Source organism: Seriola aureovittata, chromosome 9 (genome assembly GCF_021018895.1).
Source record: "Seriola aureovittata isolate HTS-2021-v1 ecotype China chromosome 9, ASM2101889v1, whole genome shotgun sequence".
NCBI classification, from domain to species: domain Eukaryota; kingdom Metazoa; phylum Chordata; class Actinopteri; order Carangiformes; family Carangidae; genus Seriola; species Seriola aureovittata.
The window spans coordinates 6,238,686-6,247,981 of record NC_079372.1 but is presented as its reverse complement, the minus strand read 5'-3'; positions in this window follow the sequence as shown (position 1 = coordinate 6,247,981).

Genomic DNA, 9,296 nt, shown 5'->3' with positions numbered 1-9,296 from the left:
CTTATTTATTATACCTTACTGTTCTATCAAACTATTTTAAACTTTATGAATTATTTATTTCACATTTTTAATAACCAAATATGAACCTTTTTAACCCATAAATTATTCATTATTTATTTTATGAGTAAGGATTCTTAACAGGGTTACATCAGTAACATTATTCAAGTGAAATTAGGAATAACAAGTACGCTAGCTAACATCAGACTCCGAAAGTTACATCCAAATTGTGATGGCTAGCTAGCGTGTGGGCTAGTGTTTGCTAAATCAGAACAATTCAACCATATCAGGCTAATTAACAGTCCCAAGCTTGACATGTCATAATATAAGCCAGTTAAGTTTTTCATAACTCTATTGAGATTCTTACCTTAAGGCAGGTGGCAAAACTGACCCCACCCCACCTGGATCTACATGAATCACACTAATGACCTGTTTTAGATTCTCATCGAAAGGTGACAAGTTTGCTTAAGAGGCAATTCTGACTAATTACAACTTTTATTTTTGCTACCTCAGTACACTTCACATAAACTTATGATATAAACTCTTACATAAACACTTAGGCTATGTAACTGTTTTATTTGTTTTAAATGCAAGACATTTATTTGTACTACAGCATTTCTTTGTATATTTGGGTATGTATATACTTTCACATATGTAAAGGATGTGAATACTTTACTGAATACTATCACTGCTGTGTTCTTGCTAGTCATTATGTCATCTTGCCCAAGACAAGAGCCAACAAGTCCTGATTCAGAAGAAACCTGCAAAGACATCCCATAATGGATGTATGGGAGACTTTTGTAAAACTCTGCAGGAAAGTCTTTCTTGCTGATTATTGTCTTGGCCAGCACTCAGACAGCAGTAACCCCATGCCTACAGCTGAATGTGCCCTGCAGAGTGGAAGTCCTAGCCAGCCTCCTGCATTAGTGATGCCCCTCTGCCCTGCGGCTCCACTCAGGGAGAGAAAGGAGACATACATGGCCGTAGCTTCTGCTCGGCTGTCTGCAGGCTGCAGCCACATGGTCGCACTGTAGACGCTGATGCTTCCCAATGAGTGAGTGAGTAGGAGACATTAGTGTACAGGCAGACACATAAATGGCACCAAGATGAGATCAATTAGACTGAGAGGAAGGTCATTAGGCCCCTGTATGGCCAGTGGTCAAAGTGCGATGCTTGTACACTGTGTCGTGTCAGCTGTCAGTGTGAGTGCTTGTGTATGTGTCTCTGTCTCTGTGTCTTTCTGTTCATTTACTAAAATTAATGTTACTGTGGCTGTTTTTGAGTGTGTGCACATTTGAACACCGCTGAGGTACAGTCAAGCAGTATTTCCTCAGGTGAGTGTAAACTCAGTGGGGTCAGACCTGCTGCAATACCTTGTTGTGTTTGAGTCCCCAGGGCTGCGATGCAGGGTGGTGAGTAATCGTGCTGTGTCTGTGCATGCATTGCCATTGATTTTGTCCCGGCTCCTAGCTCCCCCAATTACCTCCTTCTCCGGGCTGCCAGTCCTTTTGCTGTCAGGGGGGAGGCTGGAGACTGGGGCCTCAGCGAGCTGTTTGTTTACACTGCTAATTGCTCCTGTTGTTTCCTTTCATTAGCCCAGGCTGAGCTATTGGGCTGCCTCACACAACTAAGTGCTCTTAGCCGTCTGGTCCCCTAGCCTATAGTAAATATTGGCGATGTATACAGCACCTCCTAACATATGGCCGCAGACTGGAAATGATAGGCTCTGCTGGTGCAGTAGTGTTTTATTCAGAGCCCCATGGAGCGCTGTGCTGTTCCGGTTGTGTCTGAGTTACAGTGTGGTCGAACTGGAGTAACACACAGAGTTGTCTTCATTGACACAAAGAGGAAGGGGAATCCTGCTCAGCTGCACTCTGGCTGACCCTTACACATATTCAACTGACTGTACTTGAAGTGTGTGATGTGCATGCATTTATACCCGTGTTGTCCGTGTGTTTGCATACGTGCATGTGTGTCTGTGTCTGTATAATGGTGTGCTTGCATGTTTGCTTGCGGCCTCTGTGAATTATGAATCAGGGGGTTGAATGCCAGAGTGAGTCCCTGTGTCTGTCGCCCCACACCCACCAACCCTTACCATCCCCACACCCCCACCCACACACACACACACACACACACACACACACACACACACACACACACACACACACATGCAAACTCCCATGCAGAAGCCCACAGCATCCCAGCACACACAGCCGTGGCTCCTTAATGACTGCCATCCCTCTCTGTGCCACGTTATTAATTAGCTCAATGATCCTTGCCGATGGGACCTGCGCCGCGGATTAGAGCCCTCAGCACCCGCACCCCTGGCTGCTGCTGCTGCCTGGCCAGCATAGGTGAAACAAGGCGGATGTGGGGATGGGGAGGTGTGTGTGTGTGTGTGTGTGTGTGTGTGTGTGTGTGTGTGTGTTAAGTACAGTATGTGTTTTACAGTGAATATGAAATGCTTTTGCTTACTTTTTTTTATCTGCATATGTGTGTCCCACAGGGGCTCTGGTTTGTCGCTCTGTAATGTTTTCATGTCTGTGTTTGTGAGCAGAAGGGGTCAGGAAAGGGACTGTAGAGACGTACGAGAGCCTGGGGATAAATCATGTGACCATGGAGGAGGAAGAAGGGTGGGTGCCACCTGGCCCAGCGCAGTGTGCAGCATGTTCAGCTCCCCAGTGCACCACAACTCCCAGCACCACCATACTCAGCAGCACTGCAAGATTCATGGACTGTTGCAGGTTCCCAGTGCCACTGATCTTGGCTATGTTCTGAGTTACCATGCACACTGTAATCTATCTAAAAACAGTAGACTCCATTGCACTCCTCAGTCTTCCTGCCATGTATAATTGCAGAGGTGTTTTTCCTCTGTGTGTTCCCAAAAATCCCACTGTTCATCAAGGGCTTAGTCACTGTGGCATGCAAATCTACATTAATATTTTTGTCAGGAGAGAGAAAAAAAAGGAAAGAGGTGAGGGAGGAGAAAAAAAGGGAAACAGCCTCTCCAGATGCCTCACAATTGCACAGAGCAAATGAACATAAATGTCACTGTCAAGCTGAAATGAAGAAAAAATGTGTCACAGCAGCAAACTGTGCTAGAGTCAGAGGACAGCAGGACATGTTTTGCATATGAAGAGGTGAATGCCCAAGGAGAGCGAGGGAGAGACTGCACCTGTAACAAATGACTGTAACCCCCCCCCCCTTCCTCCTCCAATACCTTCCCCTTCAAAACATAAGTGGTGAGAGTCAAGTATAAATATGATGTGTATGACAGACTTACTCTTACAGAGCTGAAAGAACGCACACTTTGGGGAACATGCGGTAAATCTTTTTGACATTGCAGAACTGGAATAATCCAACTCAGTTTAATGGCCCAGAGTCCTCTGAGTCCACATTCACATATTTGGATCACCAGCGGAGCAACATCAACACTTCCTCCACTCTGCATGTTTCCTGTGGTGCTGCTCTAACTCTGCCCATAGCTCCTGAGATGTGTAACGAATGTGCACAGTGCTGGGTACTAAGCAGTAAAGTCAATGAGGAGCTTGGGCATGCGTGAGGATGGATATGCAGGGCATGCAGTCGCTCCAAGGTGACAGTGAGGTGTGTTGTGATTATTGACTGTGTGACCTCGCGCTGACCCCGGCTGTGAGCGAGTAAAGGGCAGGGAGTTAGTGTGTGCCGCACCGCCTGTCATGCCCGTCAATACACTGATGAATGGAGCTGGCGGTTATTAAAGCAGAATTAGAGCGGGGAGGGGGGAGCGGGATAAATGATGGCGCAAATGGTTGTGCAGTGGAGACTGTGGAGCCGGATGGCACAGCATCAGTGTCATCAGTCTTTATTACCCTCCAGGGAACAGAGGGGGAGAGACAGGGAGCGGTCAGCGCCACGCACCCCTCCACCCTCCACCAACACCTAGGTTGCACCCCCACATCCCCCTGCTCGCCAGACATCCAACTAATCCTGACACATTATAACTGGATACATACCTGCATGCTGACACTCAGGGCATGCACAGACTGTAGTTTATCTTCATTCCCACCACCATCAACACATTGTACGTGAGCATACTCTATTGTATGCATACAAACAGATGGAGACACGTACTTGTGTGCATACACGAACATACACAAATACTCCTTCTATTTCATTTTACCCATCATAGGCTCGCTCTCCCAGCTTCTCTGCTTTCCCCATTCCCCTCTCTCCCTCTCTCCTATTTTCTCTCCTCCATTTTCTCTCTCACCGAGGGAGTGGAGGACCCACACCACAATCAATCATGGTGAAGTCACAGAGCACAGCGGCACACTCAGGGCACTGTGCAGATAAGCTGGTTGGAGAAGAGAAGAGAAGAGAAGAGAAGAGAAGAGAAGAAGAGAAGAGAAAAGAGAAGAAGAGAACAGAACAGAAGAGAAGAGGTGGAGAAACTGGGGGCTGCACTTGGAGAGAGACTTGGGGGGGGGGGGGGGGGGCGCTGGGCTGCACAGTCAAAGAGCGGGCACGCTCTCCACCAGGGCGGGTCGGGAATGGATGGGTGAGCCAATGCCATTGGTGAAGCCCCCGTGAGGCCCAGCCCCTCACCAGAGATCTGTGCCTGCATACAGATGTGAGCGTGCCATTGATATTCTCCCCCTGTGCTGCTGCCCCTGCTCTGCTCCGCTTCTTTTTTCCTAATTAGAGGTTTATTTATTGATACCCCAGTTAATGTCTCTCCTAATTTTGCAATAGTTCTGTCTCCATTACCCAGGAGATTCATTTGCCGCAGTGTTCGCAGCAGTGCCTCCACTAGTTTGTGGGAACTTCCTCGCTCACCTTCCTCCTAAATCTGGCCCCTGCCCCACCTCACCCTTGGATCCACCTCCTATGTTAGTACAGCACCTGCCAGGGATGAAATCTGTGACCTGAAGTAGTGAGGCAATTGTAAATCCAAGGAGCTCAAATCCTTAGGTGTCTGCGTACTCTGGAGTATTTTTATTTTTTTTAACCCAATTCTTTTAACCCAACTTTGCAAATGTGAGGTTAAATAGGAGTACAGATATTTGAATGTGTAGTTTGAATTCTGTTTTGCCTTCTAGCACCTGAAAGGTTTCTGTGGCCATGGTCCGAGTTTGCATGTCCAAAAATGCCGTTCAGGAGCTGAAAATCAAATCACTGCTCACTCAATCATTCAAAACACAACTTTTATTCAGAAATACACTGCACAAATTGTACAGAACCTATAAATAACAAAAAAGTTCACAAGTATTGAGTCTTGTACAACTTTGCAAAAACACATTCAATGCTTCGGTTTAGTTTTTCATATTCTTCCAGTGCACTGAAGCAAATATTGATAAATGAAGTCCAGTGTGAACAGCGGCCTAGATGACAGTGATGCTTTTGTAGACAAGCTGGGTGTAATGCATTTAAGTACACCCAACATTTTATAAAATAAGTTTATCGTATTACTTACCCAGACTCAGACAAACTCATCTGTAATAATAATCCCATTTCTTTGCATTTTGTTGAAAAATAGCTGTTGCACTGCTTTTAACTCTCCAGCATATTAAGAGGGGAGCTACGCTAACAGCAACCAGCATCTCTGCGGTGAGCAAGTAGTTCCTCCAGCGGCTTCAAGGTTGGGCAGTCAGTCATTAATTTGTATTACACTGCCTTACATGTTATGCATAAATTATGAATTCATTATTTTTTCCTGGATAGTGATTCCTAGAGTGTACCATGGTCTTGTTGTTTTTGTTGTTTGCCTTTGCTGCGCATTTGGTGATTAAAGACGTCTTTCTGATGAATTAAAGATATGTTTCTGGCCTGAGAGCAAAGGATTCCAGCATGTGTTAATTACCAAAATAAAATATTCAATTTCATACATTTTCATCTTGTTCTTGTGAGAAACTTTTCCAGAATTCATATGTTTGTCTCTGTGGATTTGGTGAATGACTCTACATGGCTGCATGTTTTTTATGTAAATTCTCTGAGTTCCCGGCAAGAGAGAAACTAGGTTTTGACCTGCATCATCTGCCAAATCTTTGCTTAAAAATGATGGTCCTGCTATCTGACTCCTATTTGTTGTGCTTTGGAATTGATGTCAGAAGTGATTATGGCTGACATGCTTTGCTTTGTGGTAAACGTTCTCACACATTTTTGGAGAAATGGTCTCTTGCCAACATCATGTTTTGTGAATACAGCTTTGTTCCTTTTTTCTGATCATTAGTTATAATCTGTTACCACTAAATCAAACATCAGAACAACCCTAAAGTATGGCAGTGAGAGGGAAAGTGAAATGTCTCAGCAATGTCCTTTATTCTGTTTATTCTCAGCCCAGACTTCTTTGTCGTTGACACACGCCTTGGATGACATTTTTGAATTTAGCTGATTGTTAACATGCCTCAAAGTCATAGCTGAAATGAGAGCAATCATCAGTCAGTGTGGTTTTGGCAAGCTGAACCGTAATAAAGTGACACAAAGGTCACTTTTAATAGCTCCATTATGTTTATTTGGTGATAATGAAAGCTCAGTTCAAAGAGAAAAAATGTTCCCCGGGTGATCCCAACAACAAATCTATGTTCAGTTGACTTGGGGAGTTCACAATTTGAAAAAACAAATAAATTAGCAGGACTTTCTATTCTGTTTGGTGCGTTGCCTAATCTTGGGGCCGAGCCTGGTCTGACTAAATGTGTGTAGAGTAAACGTTGATATAACAACCAAACCACCAACTGCACCCCACCAAGTATGTCAATATGAGCTGATTGGATCATCCCTCTCATTTTGAACCCACTCAGTGTCACCCTGCACGTCTCCCCCAGCTGCTGCTCCCAGCCCAGGTGCTGCTGCACTGACTGACTCATGGATCACAATCAGCCCCCTCGTTCAACCCGGCAACATCCCTGTCAGTCTCTTCTGTCTCCCCAGGGCTCAGTCTGATCCCATTCCAGCCATCACACTGACTACAGCTGCCCCTGGCTCCACACTGGAATTGGATGATCTGATGACTAGTGCAAATGGTCGATAACTGTCCCTGCGATGTGCACAAAACAATGAAACTTACATCCCTGGATATAATTCTGTGGCAGCAGCAGCCTATGGTTGTTGCTGCGAATGTGTCAATAGATTACGAAAAGATGCTTAACAAGAACAAGATATAAAAGCCGTTCATTGGGGAGACTCTTTAACATAATGCTCGAATGCCCTTCAAATAGGGAGGATGAGCTTTTGTGCACCAGGCATCGACACCAATGGGTTAACTAATGATGGCACTAGTGTGTGTGTTTGTGTGTGTGGGTGTGTGAACGAGTGTGCCTACGTGCGTTTTGCACCTTTGTGCATTACTGTCTGTGTGCCTTCATTTGTGTGCATATGTGTGTATGTGCCTTTCACAGGTGATCAGTCAAGGCTATCCACTCAGCCCTTCTCTTGCAGCCCCCTCATTACAGCCCACTATCTCCTCTAAACACCTGCAGCCCCACAGCCCACCTTCAGCTCCTGGGCCCACACGCTGCCTTTTTTTGTCCCAGTGTAGAAAGAGCCTGCCCATCACATCAATCTACTGCACTGTTTATATTTATGTACAGGAGAGAGGCTAAAAAAGGCCCCTCTTACTGTGGGCTTTATTGACTAAGCATTAAGCGGACATTATCAGGCGATAGCCTAGTTATTTATGAGCCGGTGATAAAGGCTGCAGGACTGAGTTATGTGAGAACCAGGAGCAGGATGAAAGCTGCTCATACAGCAGCACTGATACCCGACACTTGCCTCTCTCTGTCTGGGTAGAGAGGCACGGCAAATGCGCCAAACGGAGCTGAAACACTCAAGGATTTATGGGCGGTAAATTTATGCTCCCCATAGGTCAAACGAGGGGCTGTTTATCTGGGTTTCATTGTCACTGTCCTCGTGGCACTGTGCCGCAGGTACTGAAATTTTCATATTTGCCTTAGGCATGTAGCCAAAGGGGGGGGGGGGTCTCTTGCATTGACCTTCTGAACTTAGTTTTGAATTTTCAGAGCAACAAGGCGCGTGTGCTTTTGAGATGTTTACATAAATTATGCATGACAGAACATACCCCTCCTTCACTGGGCATGTTGAATACTTGTGTATTTCAGTGGTATGCGGTAACCTTGCACAAGAGGTCTGAGGCTGTCTCTGACCTTATGTGGGAGGGTTGCATGTCTCAATCTCTCCTGACTGAATTTTTGTTGCCACATACCACAGCTACATATGTACTTTGATTTTATTTTAAAACACGGATACACAGTTTCTCTTGTGCCACTTGTATCTGCGCACACAGCTCGGTATGACACACATCTTCTCACTCTTGTAGCTTACACTGATCTAAAACACACACTGTCACCCCAAATTTTTAGCATACATACATCCTCACCTCTGTATACTGTACATGGCACCATCTTACCCAGCCAAAGCCATCTTTCTCCTCAATAAACCAGGTCAACAAACAAAAAGCAATTATGTTGGGCAGCTGCCGCCTGGGAGTGGGTAATTACAGTGCGGTGTGGACAGCTTCATTCTAAACAGGTACTAAAAGCATCATTAATCATCCTCCCTCTGACGCCTCGCCCTGGTCATGTGACACAGGCTGCTGATGAGCTGGGGAGGGGGGATCTGCCTTGGGGGGGAGCAAGACCTGATTGGCTCCTTCCAGAAGTCCTTTTAGAGGTCAGCCAGTCAGCAGAGATAACCTGCCAATGACCTTGTATCACTTGACCCCTGAGGGCCCGCCAGGTCACTCTCATATCAGTTGGAGAACAGGCAGCGGAGAGGCAGGAGGGAAGACGAATGACATGGAGAGAGGGAAGAGGAGGAGAAGAATGGTGCGAGGGTAGTGGGAAGGCACACAGAAGGTTTGTGCGGAGAAGCACTGGGAGGGGTGAAGATGAAAAATAAAACAGTAGGCGTGAGGTTTGATTGAGCACCTGGTCTTCCCCTTTTGCATAAAACGGCTGATGAAAAAATGTGTTTTTATAGCAGCAAGGCCAGTCCTGATGGCCGCCTCAACAACCCCCCCCCCGTCCCTCTCTCACCCTTTCCCTCTCTCCCTTTCTCCTTGTCCATTGTCAAGCTGTCCTCAGGTTGGCTGGAAGGTTGATTACATCATCTGAATGTAATTACTGAGGAGCAAAAACATCTGTATGTTTGTTTTTCTAATGTTGATTAGTCATTAGTGTAAACAACAAAATGGCCAGAGACTGCAAACTGTGAACGCCGCCTGCCAAATGAATTTAATATTACACATTTCCACTGAATTATTTGCCTGTGCACATACCATGTTTTTTGGGCTGTGAAGCCGG